The sequence below is a fragment of the Ascidiella aspersa genome, chromosome 2 (assembly GCF_963924565.1).
Source record: "Ascidiella aspersa chromosome 2, kaAscAspe10.2, whole genome shotgun sequence".
NCBI classification, from domain to species: domain Eukaryota; kingdom Metazoa; phylum Chordata; class Ascidiacea; order Phlebobranchia; family Ascidiidae; genus Ascidiella; species Ascidiella aspersa.
Window position 1 is genome coordinate 38,980,598 of NC_139448.1, and position 16,570 is coordinate 38,997,167.

Below are 16,570 nucleotides of genomic sequence, written 5' to 3' on the forward strand. Positions count from 1 at the left end.
GTTGGTGCCAGTTCGGTGAAACAAATAATCCTCATGTGCGTGAGTTTGGCAATAGTTGATTAAATCCTTGCAAGCTTGACTTGTACTAATCAGTTCAATTTCGCCATTTACTGGTCTCTGTCCATGTCCTTCACGTTTCCCGCCCTCATTATTACTTGCCTCCATGACGCAACAATCAGCGCTGATTGTTCAATAACAATGGGATTGTTTGCCAGTTGTTGTTGAATAATTGCTGTAGAAATGGATCAGTAGATTTGGCTTCTGCTTCTGTTTATACAATTTAAAGCGAAAATGCGTTTACTGATCAAACCAATAGATTAACAGCATTATTGCACCCGCACAAGAACCTGAAAAATCAAGAAAAGCAAGGTAAGGTCTCAATACAACAGCAAAAAAACATTTAGAAGTGAATGTTTATAAAATGTTGTTGTTTTTTTTGTTTTTTTTAATTGAATGACGACAATCAATAAATTCACTGAAATGCAACACTGATGATGTAATTACAAGCGGAATATACGTATTTACATCCAATAGTATATCTAACTTTGACATTAGTCCTGATCTTTGTGAAGAATGTTTTGTTAACTTACTGCGTTTTACATTTCTCCTCAAAACTTAATATCTATAGATGCATTCTCTAAATAATTTAACTTCCACTGATACAGTTTTATAAACAAACGACAATATAGTACGCCTAAAAAACCTACAAATTAACGACAAATCAGAGACTACCTTTAATTAGATAAAAAATACCTTTATGTAACTAAACATTTTTGTCTTTACTGTTGACTCCAATTTAATGTTGGTAGATTGTAAATACCTTCTTTACAGAATACACCCTTGATAAAACGTAACACTTTTACAAACTATTCAAGCAACATCATCGTACGCTTAAAATTAACTCAAAATTTAAGAAAAACAAGGTTTAAAAAAACTAACTTTACAGTTTCAGCCTTGACTGGTGACTCCAAAATAATGTTTGCATACCTTCTCTCAACAACGCGACAGCCTTACATCGGGCAGAAGAGCCGCAGGTTAGAAACGTCTCTCTGTGCTGTGTTTCGCTTCTTATCGATCGCACACATCCAAGGGAAGAAGGTTTTAGTATGCCAGGTTGCCAAAACAGCAGCATGACCGGGTGTTCTGTGTGTGGCCTGCCACTCAGTACAACCGACCTAATACACGCATAGTGCTTCCGCGGGCTGTTCTAATTGGCTTGCGCTTAATTTACAACACAAATATTACAATTATACCTTGTGCAAGATATACCCACTATATATATACACATAAGTGTGTAACAATCTAGCCCTTCTGAAGCTGTTCTCTGGCCTACGAGTATGGCTACGTATCAATAGTATAGTTGTTTTTCTAGCCTGCCTTGCTTGCATCATTGATCGACAGATTCGGTGAGTCTGCGATGGCTTTTCGGTGTACTAATTACACCTGGTATTTCTTTTTTAATTAACTGTAATTTGTATTTTAGTTTTTTTCCTTGCACAGTACCTTTGTCGACAATTTGTAGTTATTTGTCATGTAATGTGTTTATAAAATACCTTGCTACTAATGAACATAGCAGTTTCAGTTTAAGTATAATAAAAAAACGGTCACTATAGTATGTTTTAAATATATATATTTTTAGCCCGAAATATCTGTAATAAGAAATATGATAAATAAACGCGAAGACTGTCGCGGTCTTTGTGTTATAAAGTGATTGCTGGGGTTCCGCTAACAATTATAGGCAGGTCAGGGGTGTATTAACAAGATTATTGTTGCGACAGGACGTTAAAACGGTTGACCTAAACACGGAGCCAGCTGTTTTGTTTCACATTTTAGCAACGAAAAGCAGCCTAGCTTTTTGCAGACTGGTTAAAATTTCATGTTTTTTTGTTATTTAACTTAAAAAGTCAATTGTTTGTGTAGATTTTAAGTTTTCTTACAGTAATGTCGTATTTTAACATATATTTTGTAGTACTTTCTGGCATATCACTAGGTATCATGACAATACACACTTTAATTATTGGAACAATAAACAGGTACACACATTTGTTTAATTCAGGGGTGCCCAACCTTTTCACGATCTCGCGTACCATCCATGTAACTGTTATTGAACATTTTACTCCGATCTATTTTTAGCCTAGAATAGCATTATGTAACGCTATTTGTAGCTTAAGCTATCAAACAGTTGATGATATTTATCAAGAGCAAACGTTTGACAAATTTAACGCCACAGCGTTAAACAGCTTTTTAAAGCAACTGTGCTCCTTGTTGACAATTGAAATGACCTCAGTGACCTGTATTTTAAGATCGTAATGGTACGAAACAACAGGGATAGTTACGTAACAATGAATAGGCTTCGGGAAATTTTTTTTGTAAAAAAACAGATAAATAAAATATAAAGTTGTGAATCCATTTTTTTGTGAAATAAATCAGAAGCTACTCGCGTACCACCTGAAAACCCTCTCGTACCACCAGCTGTACGCGAACCGCAGGTTGGGACACCTGGTTTAATTAGACCAAATTGTCGTATCAACGCGATCCGGTTTGTTTTGCTTGAAGTGATATGAACTTAGTGGTCCAATGAAAAGTTAGCGGTAATTAAATTTAGCCACATTCCAAGTGGTTTATTTGCTTATGGACCTCCTCAACCGGCAAAATTTTAACTTTTCATAAAAATGGGCGTAATCAATGTCGTCGCTTGGTGGCGCTATAACGATTTTGTGATCACTCGTAAGGTGGCGCTGTTGAGCAAGTACAAGTAGTTTGTCATTTTTCCTACAGTTTTAATATATTTCGAATTTGACTTTGGTGCTTTACTAATTAAGTGCTTCAGTAAAATTTGCGTCTGATTTTGTAAACATTGTGAACGTTTTGCATGTTTTAATTGAGGGGTGAACATTTCGCCTATTAAAACAGAAAAATATCTTCGGTGTCAAAATCATTACGCCCGAAACATTATGGCACCTTTTTGTTTTTTAAATTTTAGATTTTTTAATATAGTTTAACAGCCAATCCAAAATAACACATCCGTAGATAAGTCTGCTTGTACACTCTTAAAGTTTTCACTAGGGTTGCTTTTGGCACTCTAAGTGTCCATCGTGCGACCTTTCGCTGCCTATTTATTAATTTTATTTTGCTACTTTGAAGTACCAAAGCTAAAGGCTGTTTTTTCTTTAGAAATTACGTAAGTCTAGTTTTTGTTTTCTAAGATATTAAAAGTTTAGATTTGTTTGTTACAGATTTTATGAGACTCTTTATTGTTTGGTTTTGCTAAAAGGGTTTAAACGAAATAAATTTTCACAGGACGTTGATCGATGTTTTTCTTCTCTAAAAGAAGTTGAGATTATTTACTCTAAGAAATAAGTATAAATATAGATTTTCTTTTCTAAGCGTTTTATTAGTTTAGTTATCTTTTTTCGAGTTTGGGTCTTGTGTATCTTCTCTAAGAACTATATGAGTGCATTTTGTCTTTTCTAAAGTTTACATTTGTTACAGATTAGGTTTAGTTTTGTTTAATTTTGATACAAGCGCAATAATCATTCGCAGGGAACTGGAGTATTACTGTTGTAGTTAAACTTATTGCTGATTCTGTGTAACGGAAGTCTAAAAAACAAAACGCGGAATTGTAAAGTGCAAATTTGTAGCTTGGTCAAGTTTCCTTATAAACACGAACATCAAGAAGCACGTGGAAATCATAGAAACATCTTGAAGAAACATTTGTTGGGGTCTTTAAGTTACAATAAGACGGGTTTTAAGTACACAGAAAAGATGAATGTTAAAAAAACGCCGTGCTTTTTTCTAAAACGTAGAAACTTGTATAACTGCAAAGATATTTACTTTTAGTAATCTTTGTTGATTGACGTATTTGCCTAATTATAAATGTGGAAATAAGGTGGCACTGTTTAGTTATAAGGGATAACAGCTTAATTTTAATGGGAAGTGTTAATTCGATCTAAACTTCGTAAAATGTTGAAATGGGGGCAAGTTAAAAAAAAACATTGTTCAATATAACACAACCTGAAAAAACGCGGTCCTTTTTACACGAGAACGAAAAAAATTCACAAAATACCGACGGGGACCAAATAGTGACGTAAAAATGGCGCGTCAGCAAAAAGTATAGTGCCAATGAGTCATGAAAAAAGTTCACAGGATCATGCAGGGGCCTTTGGTGTCCTTGAAAGGGTTTGTCTTCTCCGTCTTGCAGAGGAAGTAGTCATCATTGATGTGCGAGTCGCAGTAGTTGAGCAGTTCCTTGCACGACTGTGACACCGGGATGCGTTCGGTGCTGTTCTCCTGACGAAGCTGTTCAAGTTGTTTTTCGAGGTCTCTCATTGCTTTGTTGTTGCTGGCCATTTGCTGTAGTAGAATCCTGCGTAAAAAAGGTTGTTTTTGATCCTTTTGTACTAGAATCCTGCGAAGTTGCATTTTTGAGGGTTTTTGAGTTGGCATGTCTTTTATTCGACCAATATTTTACATTTGTTTATTTAATGTAGTGAATTCCGGCGGAAAAAAGTTGATATTTGAGTTTTTTTTAAGAAGACTTGCTTTACCCGGCCTAACTTGTTTTACATCCTTTTATTTGCACTGCAATTCCGCAAAAACGTTGTTTTTTGAGTTATTTACAAGTTGTTCTGTGAGGTTAGGCCAAACATAATTTACATAGTTCGATTTGTGGCAGAATTCTGCGAAAAATAGTCAAGCTTGTGTGTGTTTAGTAAGTTCCGTTAAAAGACAGTCTTAAAACTATTGTTAACCACGACATTTATACTGTTCATGTCTTCAAAAGCCTACAAAGTTTTTTATAAATCTCTTCGAATATTTTTTTATAAAATGCAATGTTTAGTCAATATTCGAAGAGAAATGGGGCAGTGGATCGAATCAGGTCATTTCTTGTCCAATACCAATCATTATAGGTATTTCAGCCATTAAAAGCAACCCATGCCGTACTGCGTTTTACTTAAAACTATTGGCTCAAATTATAAAAGTTTCAGTTTTTACCACTCACCTTGTGAATTTGGTCCGGTACGGCTTTATTCCATAAAAACAGAATTTTAACAACTAGATCCTAAACAATAGAAACGCTGTTAGTAATCCATTAAGAGGGATTGTGTACTTGTATACTGAGACATGTAACCCACAGGTAATAAGCGTCCTGTTGGCTTTGTGTGTCAGTCCCTGACGAAGGCTTGCCGTATAGTAAGCCGAAACGATGGTTTGAGAAATATATGCCAGACAAACCGATTTTAAATATACTATGCCTGGTAGCAACAGCATATTTACAGGTAATGCATATGGGCATATACTGTGATATAGCCCTGCTAAACTAGGTATTGTATATTTAGAAATATAACTACCACGATAAAAAGAACATTTTGTGTCCATCAAATAAGTGATAAACCACGACTCATGTGCGCAATATTTCGTGTTCCACATAATCCGCTACAATGGCTCTAACAGATCGCAATACACACAACACATCATACAAAACCGTAATGCGCAAATTATTTTTGAAGTTGATAGTCTTACATCACTGTTACAAAAACAACAACATTGCAGCAAAAATTATTCGCCAACCACGTCTAACCATCTTATAAAATTTTGCTTTTATTCAAATATAGAAATTACAGTATTTACTTTTTTGGTTGTCAATCATGTTACAGAAGTGTTAGGTACACTATGCACAGACTGTAATATGCGCTCTACCTTTTATAAGTGAGGTTTGGATATATTGAGTCACATTACATGATGAGGATACAAGTTCGTATCGAAACTTTTTTATCAAGATAATGTTGATATACACGATCTTTTTGGCTTCGAAATTCATTAAAAAAACAAAAACAATCATATGTATGTATAAAGACAAATAGATATTCTTAACAATGTAAAGAATATTCCCATAACTGCTGTCACTTTCTTACAACAACCATCTGCCATCCGCAATTCGCACCCCAAGGAATTGCTCCTTCCCTCCCCTATCGATCCCCCCTTCCCTGTCAGACAAAATTGGGCTTTATGACGTCACGCAAGGTCGATCGCTCGACGTCGGTGGTTCTAGGTGTTAGTGGTTGGAGACAGGGTTCGAAATGACAGCTTAATTAGTGTTTCGAGCCCTGCGCGAACCGATATTAGGAGGTGTTCGGAAAGTTACTGTGCACTGTTCGAATAATTTACATATTATTATTTTTCCAAGCCCACCAAACTATTATTTATGGGGCAAAATGTGCAGTGTATCGCACGCTGGATGACGGATACAGGCTTTCAACATTATTTATAATTGTCATTCACGTTACCGCCTGGATTCTATACTGACACATGTCTGTCAATGTGAGCGTACAGTGGCTTTCTTAGCACCTTGTATTGCGCGTTTCAGGCATTAAAAGCTTCGACGTTTTTTTAATTAATATTATTTTCGCATAATTTTGTTTTTATGTTTGAAGCAGTTATTTTAATTTTTTCAAATACTTTCACTGCAAAACTCTTGCCATTTGGTTAGTCAGTAAATAAGGTGCCACTGTTTAAGGATAAATTATATACTATGTTGACACGCTTTCGCACGATCGTGCTTTATCAGACAACAGACAATTGACTTAAGTTTGTCAACATTGCAATAAAATTGTCGCTGAACCGTTCCACCTGTTTTCCAGGTTAAGAATGACACAAATACGGCTTTAAAAAGTATTGTTAGTGAATTACAGGAACTTATTAAAATACAAAACTTTCAAAAATAACTAAAAAAGTTCTATATAAATTAAATAAATTATATCATTTTCGCCCTGTGTTAAACCACACAACTTTTACTGTTAACGATATTTTGTAAAATCTTATTAAAAAGTTAGTACATTAGCATTGATGGTTTATTAGCCGCAATAATCTGTCCAATATTTGTCGTCACTTCACTTAATTTGGAAGAAAAACTCATAACTTACAAAAATTAAACTAAAGTTACTAAACTTGCTGCCGCTTCAGCTGACAACCACTTTGGTCAACAACAACAGCAGTTCTACCATTGCAAATGCATTACGGTCCATCCTATGCAGCAAATATCTCATTATTATATTCACATCCAAAGCTTTCTAAACTGGTAATGCATCCATAATTGTCGGCAAATGGATTCGTCACATACTAATTGTTAGTCGCCCACAGAGTAAGTAGAATAATCATCTTCCTGCCAACAGCAACCATTTTATCGGCACGAAGTAAAAGCACGATTTAATCATTCCGTTTTCCATCATTTTTACTGGGCATTTGCAAATAAATATTGCGCAATGTAATACTCTAGCTGAAGTGTCAATTTCCTGTTAAATGCTCTCACCAAAGCAATAAACGTAAGAAACAAAACGCTCAAATATAAAAATACAACAACGTAAAAACGTCTTTATTAGAATGGTGTCTTAGGGCATCGCCTCGCTGGTTTGTTTATTCCTATTTTTGCTGTATACTTTCGGGAAATTATATACTTTATTAAGAAGATGAAAATTATCCACAAGTCACTTAAATGCAATTTTATTCTGCCATCTGGGAAGTAAATATGTTGGACCACAACAGCAAACATTTAACGTATTAAGTTGCGAACACAGCATCTATACTATTACTATATATCACCACAAGATAGGCAATATACCAATGCGCAAGTAGGTAACATTTTGTGACCGTTTAGAATAAATCTTTATAAATACATAAATACTGTACTTCTGCATGGGCTTTGATATTCATTCTACGTCTAACTACAACCTCCAGCTATTATCTTAAGACTTAATCGAAACGTTAAAAATGCCACCCACTTTTATTTGGACTTTGATATTCTCACAAAGTCGTTCTCTCTAGGCACTCAGTTTGACAACGACGCCCACTTCTAACTGCGCTGCCACAACTTAATGCAAAGCGCAGCAGGTGTGATAAATCGCGCTGACGCCGTTTCCCTTTTTCATTTCCCTTCGCGCCTCCAAATAATCGCCCGTTCGTTTCGTCACACCCGCCAGCGTGTGACGTCACAATGCAGCGCTCGCGTTTAATCGAGCACCTGTTTGGCGAAACGTCAATCAAACAGCGAACGAGCGAATTTGAAACGACCGCAAATGCTTTTGACCGCGAGGTCCGTGTTGCGACGAACCAACCATAAACATATGATCGGATCATAATTGCTTATAGCTTCACAATTTTTTTTTTAAATTCTTACTCTAGTAAACCAATTGATCGAATTCCACAAATTCTATTTTATCTATCTACGTATTAAAAACTGTATAATCAAATGAGTTATGATTTGCTTTAAAGCGAACTCACAAATTCTGTTTTCCATTAAATCTATACTTTCATCAACCAATTGATCGAATTCCACAAATTCTGTTTTTGGTCGAAATCAAGTTTACTTCAAGTCTAGCTTCTAAAATCTGTTTTTTTATAACAAAACATCCAACAAAATTTTATTTTTAATAATTAATTCTGCCGTGAGTCAAACAAGTTACGGTATGTTTGTTGAAAGCTAGCTGGAAAACTGTCGTTTTTTATATTTTAATTGCACTGATTCTAGTGAGCACCAAGTTGCGTTTGATTTAGAAATCGTCCTCAAAATATGAAAAAAAGCGTTGTATATATACTTTTAGTAATTTGAAGGAAGGACGTTAAACAAACTGAAAACAAACTGAACGGTTATTTCGTCAAGCCTTTAATAAATACTATTATTTAACATGCAGTATATCCCTATACACGAAAATTAATAGAAAAACAACATTAAATAAATGACCCAAAAAGTCATTTGGGCTAAGCAGTGCAATTCTCTGCATGTTTTGTCATACGACTCTGAGACTGTTTATAAAAACTGGTATAAAACGTACGATCATTTTTTTAAATTTTTACAGAAATATATATTTCGCCTTAGAAATAGGCATCATCAGTTTCTTGTTTCGAACATTTCTGTAAAATTTTAAGAAATTATTGTTTTATTCCTGTTTTTTTTTTTAAATTAGTCTTAACATTCTGATACGAAAGCAGGAATATTCTTTTACATTTTGTTGTCTGCGGGAGATCCCTAACTTCCGGAAGTATTTCAGCTTGTTTTGTCTTACGTTATAAAATTGATAAGTTTTAGTTCAGTCTAAAATGTCACTCCTTTCAATTCAAACCATGGTCGTAATTTATTCGCAAACGGGAAGGTGATTTATTTTGATAAGCATTCAGTTCGATATTATATCTGTCAGTTGAATAGACGATGATGCTTTTAACAGACGCATTGTGCAGTTCTATTTTCATTAAATATAATTGATTTTTCGTACGACTGTTGCTCTAAGCTATAATTGCCCGCAGGCGACACAAGTCAATCAAATTGGACGGAAAAAAAAAGTTTTATTGCAAATTACAGGTCAACGAGATGAAATATGGTATTTTATCCATTAAACACAAATACTGAATGTTTGAAGCCAATCAATTGTAAATATATGACGACAACAACTCAGTATTACATGTAATCAATCTTTCGACCAATGCACTAATAACACTACTCCAATGTTAAACACAAATCTTTGATTGTAGCCGTTTTTAACTAATCCTAAACCTGAAATCAGGTGGAATTGTTTAGCGACAAATTTTAATAATTTGGTTACAAGCCACTCCGACCTGATAAAGCACGGTTGCGCCAAAGCTCGTCAATATTTGATACAAACCGTCGTTCAACGGTTGATTCCCAGTGTTAATAATATATATTATACGGGTTTCTCATTAAATCATTTTATCATTTAATAACTTTAACAAAAAATACTAGTTTAACATTGGGTTTAAATTCTTACTCAACACGATCTTAATTCGTAGTAGAAATACCAAACCTCATACCGAAGTAAGAATAATTTTGTGAATTTTGGAGCATAATGGTTGGAGGTTGTAGTAAGACGTAATAAGAATATCAAAGCCCATACAGAAGTAGGTATCATTTTGGACGTTTCGAATAACTCTTTATTCATTTTCAACATCGATGTGAAAATGAATAAAGAGTTATTCGAAACGTCCAAAATGATACCTACTTCTGTATAAATTTTGTGAATGTTTCGAATAAATCTTAAGTTGATGGCTGGAGGTTGTAGTTAGACGTAGAATGAATATCAAAGCCCATACAGAAGTAGGTATCTCTGTATTCAGGGATATTCGAAACGTTCAAAATGACACCTTTCGGTATGATCTGTGATATCCATTCTACATCAAACTACAACCTCCAGCCATCAACTTAAGATTTATTCGAAACGTTCAAAATGCTACATACTTCTGTATAGAGTTTGATATGAATTCTCCGCCTAACTACAACCTCCAAATATTATCTTAAGATTTATTCGAAACATTTTCAAAATAATATCAAATTCAGTATGGGCTTTGATATTTATTCTACGCCCTACTACAACATCCAGCCATTGTGCTACAATTTTAATCCGTCAGTAACATTGTAAGTTATATACATACAACCTCACTATACTACAACAGCCTTATTTACACATGGAAGCTGCCAATAAACTTGCACCAGCCGGTTAACCGGAAACTTTTCGCATAATTTTGTTTGTATAGTGGCGAGACAGGCTGAAGTACTCTCAATTGGAAGCAAACTTTAACCATTGGTAAGCAGACGTATAAGGTTCTATTTATTCTTTCGAAAGTTCGATCTGGCCGGACCTTTATATTTAAAAACTCCAAAATAATGTCGCTATACAAATATTTGTAAATTAGGCGACATTTTCACAAATGACAACCGCTTTAACCTTATAGGGCAATTTTTCTTTTGACAAGTTGTTAAATATATTTAAACAAGATATTGATTAGGAAATTCATTCAGAAATTAGCCCTATATTTAAAATTACTTCGGATTTACAATATTGTAATGGCGTCAACAATATTAGACTATGACGTCACTAACATAATGTTGTGACGTCACCGGCAGAATTTAGGCACTTTTTGCGATTTATTATAAAGTATATTTTGTTTAAACTTTTGAGTATCGTGACTCAGCATTATTACGATTTAAGTGGGCATCGTTTTTTTAAAAAAGTTTTACAAACCCATTGCTAAGCCATTGTCATTTATTAGAAAACCCAAATCGACTTCTTTTTGTTCAGATTCAATCTCCGCTATTTGATCCATAAACTTTTTATACAGTTACCAATATATTGTACAACAATATGTTTGCCGAGCATTTGCACCCAAATTATTTTAGTACATTCAACTTTTTGTCCAGAACGCTTAACGATGTAATAATTTAAAACAGAGATTCTCAAGCTGTGCTTCGTTTTAATTTCCAAGGGCGTCGCACGATAGTTACGTTTCTTATTTAAACCTAATTGAAGTAAGGAAATGCTTGCAAATATATTATTGCCTCCTGATATGTACATTTTAAAGCAAGCATTGGTACAAAAAAATATTGCGATTGATTTCTTTTTATGTTACAAACAAGCCAATAAATATAAAAGCCTATACAGAAGTATCATTTTGGACGCTTTGAATAACTTTGTCTTAGAATAAATTCCTCCTTACTATGTTAAAAATAAATAAAGGGTTGTTCGAAACGGCTTCGACATTTTTACTGCGTCTTACTACAACCTCCAGCCATTATGTTGCAGCGTCAATAAATAAAACCAGTAAAATTATTACCACTTAGTAAGTAAAACCAAGCAACTAAAAACAACCTCTGCTGCCATTGCGAGCACTCTACTGTGTGTAAGTGGCGTTCTATTCAAAACAACCTGAAACCTAATACCAGCAGATGCAGCTGATGCTCCAACTACATTGACTGGTTGCGAGTGTTCAGGCGTTGCAACTAAACGCGAGATCGTGTTATATGGTTCAACATTTATTTACAAACTGCACATATCATTTAACAATACTAAGCCAACATAATATTTGTAGCGGAGTGCTTAGCTGTGATTGAGTTACCTAATATTTGATTATATTTGATTGTATTTAACGATTTTGCTCATTATTAAAACTATAGCGCAAAACTTTAAACGAATTAATCTTTTTTTAAATTTAAACCCATGATGCTCATCGACAGTGAAATATATTAATCCTAACATCTAAACAAAATAATTTTCGATTGCGTACTTTGTCCGAACTTCATCATTGATGTGCAACCCAAATCGTTTGTTTTTCACCATTCGTACTAAGGTTGATTCTTTTATGCAAAAGAAGTAACAAAACTCATTCGAATTATGAAATCGAACCTTTGACTTTATAAATTACAAAGGTGTCCCTTATTTAAAACTGAGTCTTTTGCACACCTTACATGACTTTGCATTTTTCACCTTAGCTAATTGTCAAGAGTACTAGCTCTGAACCTCTGAACCTTACTATACAGCTAACACATACACACACAATCACACGCACATGCCAAACCCCGCCCAACTTGTACCTACAGCAGCAGCATTACGTCTGTTGCAACCTTAAACAGCAACAACTGCGCACAGAGGAAGCGAGCATTTGTCAGCAGCCCACATCACAGTAGGGACAGGATGTAGCAGAGCTGCTAGTTGTAACACCGCTAGCTTCTGCACGAATGCTTACTTGCTGTTATCTCGCAGCGTGTATTGACTTTTCGGATCCACTTTCTGGCGCTCTATTCGCCCCATTTAAAATCAATACAAATCAAAAACGACCGAGGTGGTTTTGTTGGTCTGCTGCTAAACAAGCGAGTTCAAAACGAGGTAAAAAATGGGCTCATATCATTTAAATTCTTACGATCAACATGCAGTGTGAAGTCATTTGCAAAATTACTTAAGTCAAAGTCAAGTATTTTGCAAAAAATAATGTCAAGTCCAAGTCAAATTTAGTCAAGTCATTAACATAATAAAACGTTATTAAATCAGTAACTCGTACGAATACGATAAATAACTCAAATAAAAATAACAAAAAAATCTTAAGACTAACATTGTAGTTTGGTAAAGAAGTCATTTTGAAATGACTCAAGTCCTAGTCAAAATCATATGAAAACAGTGCCTTAAGTGCACTTAAGTTAATATATTGACTTAAGTCATTACAACACTGCCTACATGTGTGAGTTAGAGACAGGGTAATGAAGTAAAATTTAATAACTACCTTAGCTAAATTCTCTAGCTAAAAAGGGAATTAAACGTGGAGAAGCTAGCTCAGATCAAGTTTAATTGCGCTTATATGATTGTGATGATTGTGATATGACAACGCATGGCAAAGTCAAAACCAGGCGTTGCCCACAAATATCTACCACGCAATGTCAGCACAGTTTGCTAAATTGACCTGAAACTTAATTCCTAAAAGCAGCTCAAAACCAACACAAACACATTCTTGACAGCACAATGGTCGGAGGTTATAGTATGACGTAGAATGAATATCAAAGCCCATACAGAAGTAAGTAGTACTTGTGAATAAATAAACTTAAGATAATGGTTTGAGTGAGAATATCAAAAGCCCAGTTTAATTTTCAACACTAAATGCAAACTGCTTCATATGCCTTGATTTTCCTTCTACGGCCAAACAATTCCAATTGCCTCAAATCCTGTTCTTGCTTTTGTAGCCACAACTTTTGCTAAGAAGCAACTTCAGCTAAGTTTAAATTCTCGCGTCAGTCAAATCTAGGCCTCGCGCGCTTCTAGCTCGCTGTTTGTTTTCAAACAGTGACGTAATAATTGCTAACAAACAGACATTGTTTGAACAACAATCGACACCGGGCTCTTAATCGGATGTGAAATAAAGCGACGCTGTTAGTTACTTATTCGCGAGTTTATCTTGAAAGTTAGACTCGCAGTTGATTTACGCATTGTATTATCTTCTGGCACTCTATAAACACATAAAGATAATATCAGAAATAGTACAACAAATTAAATGCATTGGTTGAAAGTGAATAAAGATTAACTCCAAACCTTCAAACTGCTACCTCTACTTCTGTATGAGCTTTGATATTCATTCTACGTCTAACTACAACCTCCAGCCATTATTCTCTAGTTCAATTATTAAAGCAAATATTTGACTTTTATGTTTAGTGATCAAAACAGCCAACTGGCAATAATTTTTGTGCTCCAATGCTTCGTCGCTCTAAACAGTGTTTGACGTCATTCACCCTAAATAAAGCGACTTAAATAGGTTGCCGAAACGTTGGAGAGGAAATACAATTACCAGAGCTGTCCTTCGATTATTATTAGGCCTGGCTTAGCGCAATAAATTTTCGATTTATGTTTAGTGTTTTTTAAACAATTTATTTTGCGCCCACTTATTTACCTACAAAGTTTCTCAGCGCGAAATATAACAAATCATGTTTTATTCCTCTTAAACAACTGGGTGACCAGGCCGATTTAAATATTTGTTGTCAAAATTTCCCGCTTATTTAAAATTCGCCTGAAGGAGAAAACGTTTGCGAAATTTTGTTCCGTCAAAAATTCGTCGAATTAAAGCGTTAAATTTTACAAGCACGCATTATTGCCAGATGTTATAACGTACAACAAACTTATAGAACTCTGAAGGGCAAACTAAGCTTTACGGAATAAATACGGTTAATTTTTCGCCGCACTTTGCCCTAATGAACTTAAAATCCGGTTGAATATTGTCGGAAAATTAAATTTTGGTGAAATTTTAAACTGAACAACAGTTTTTTAAAGCTCTGGGTTTTGTTAAATAAATATGTATTTTTCTACATTTTACGACAATTTTAATCAAGTCAATAAATATTGTCTCGAAGTACGTTTATATGTGTGTTCTCATTTTAACGTAAAATTGTTCATTCAATACATTTCCCGCTAACATTTCAAAATTAAAAAAAAAAAACTTTAAAAAGAAACAATACGGCCAATTTGTTTTCTAGCCTTGGCCTTAAACAACATTCCGACACTATTTATGCAGAACGCTGGACGCTTTGTCCTGTAGATGATTGAGTTAAAATAACAGAAGAAAAAATATGGAGCTAATAGTACTGGAAAACGTTGAACCTCTATATTTATGATAACATGCAAATGTACCTTGTTTTAAGCAACTTCACAACTGAACTAACTTTATTTCAATAAAGCTACAACCTAAAGTGACAAACAAATCAATTTTAAGTGATTTAAGACCCAGGCAAATCGTTTTTAATAAAAATCACGTCTAATTCAAGGTCATTGCTGATGCAAGTAAATGTCAATAAAAATAAACGTCAAATTAAATTGATAATTTTCTGAGTAAGAACACCAAGTCTCAAACCCAATATATTAAGCAAACTGATTGACGTGGAGGAAAATAACAAAAAAAAGCCAAGATTGCCAAATAAATTATTTAACAGAGACGATTAGTTACAATCAAGTCAGTTTTCAACAAAATGAAGTCAAACAAAGTAGTTTGAAAACAGTGACCGAGTTGCATTGAAAAGTTTTAAAAATTATAGATAACACAAACAAACTGTTTTAGCAGTCAAATTTAGGTCAAAAATGCAACCTTAAAATCTATGTAACAAAAACATTAAATCTGTAGCAATAATTAGGCATGTTAAATCAATCAAAATACCACTTATTGCTACAAATCCAGTCACGCCATTTTTGCGAATGACAATTTGAAAACAGTGAACTAGATGAGGTCGTTACAACATTTGCCACTTTACAGACAAACTATTTTTCGTGTTAAAAATTAGGTAAAAAATGCACCCTTAAAAACAAGTAACAGAAGCAATAAATCAAGTCAATGAATATTTTTAAATATCTAATAAACTAAAGTCAATTTCTTGAAAACCCTGAATTCTCTGCAATTAACTGGTCATTTTAAGTTCTTGCAGCAACTTTACAAAACAAGCTGGTGTTACGAATCTTTTTAAATACTACCTTTGTAAAGCCACATTTCTCCCGAATCAGCTGTTTTGTTATTAATCCTCAATGCACCTACGACCTACGTCCTATATACACCTGCCAGGCGGTTCAATATATTGGGATAGTTGTATTTCAGCTGGTTTGTCACCAATCCCCAACACCTGCCCCATATATTAGGCTTCCGTTGATTGTATATGCTTGCTTATTAGCTCCAGTGTAAATTGTCGGTCGATCCTGGCTTTAAGGTATTTATTGAGTAAGAGATAAGAGATGCTCTGATGAGTGCGGTAATAAAAAGCTTTCAAGTTTTAAATGCCACTTGATATGTACATTCTTGCTTATTATTACAAAATTGATAAGGTTTTCTGATAAAATTCCTATCGCTATAGATGCGTCGAAAGTTCAACAAAACGTTTCCAAATGCGTCTCCAGAAAAAGACGTTTGGGAAACACTGAATTATTTTGATGAAACGTATAACCTTATTACAGTAATCCTTCCAATGGATAAGCAATTAGCAGCTTGTAAATGGCAGAACACAAACCACCGCACCTTATCAGCCGAACATCTGCCCTCACTGATCAACAAAATCAATGGACATCCCGGTTAAATTGGCATTGCCCAAGCTCAAACCAGACGCCGCTATTTTGTCCATTTCGGGTCAAAGTATTGATTATTTCGCTCAAATGGGGCTCATCAATCACTTATTATTGGTCTCTGGTGAAAGGTGCCCAATGGATTCGTTATTACTTGCTAATATTTTGCGCGGCCTGAAAGTCGTGTTAGAGCAGTTGCTTATACTTTTTTTTCG

General features: G+C 34.6%; 1 pseudogene across 1 annotated transcript; it reads right to left on the minus strand.

Moving 5' to 3' along the window:
• Positions 1 to 3,554: 3,554 nt before the first annotated feature.
• LOC146165689 (guanine nucleotide-binding protein G(I)/G(S)/G(O) subunit gamma-7 pseudogene) lies at positions 3,555 to 5,064 on the minus strand (annotated as a pseudogene). Its single transcript, XR_014494561.1, has 2 exons — positions 5,003 to 5,064; positions 3,555 to 4,366 (listed from the first exon to the last, which is right to left on the minus strand). The product of XR_014494561.1 is annotated as a guanine nucleotide-binding protein G(I)/G(S)/G(O) subunit gamma-7 pseudogene (transcript).
• Between the last annotated feature and the right edge of the window lie 11,506 nt (positions 5,065 to 16,570).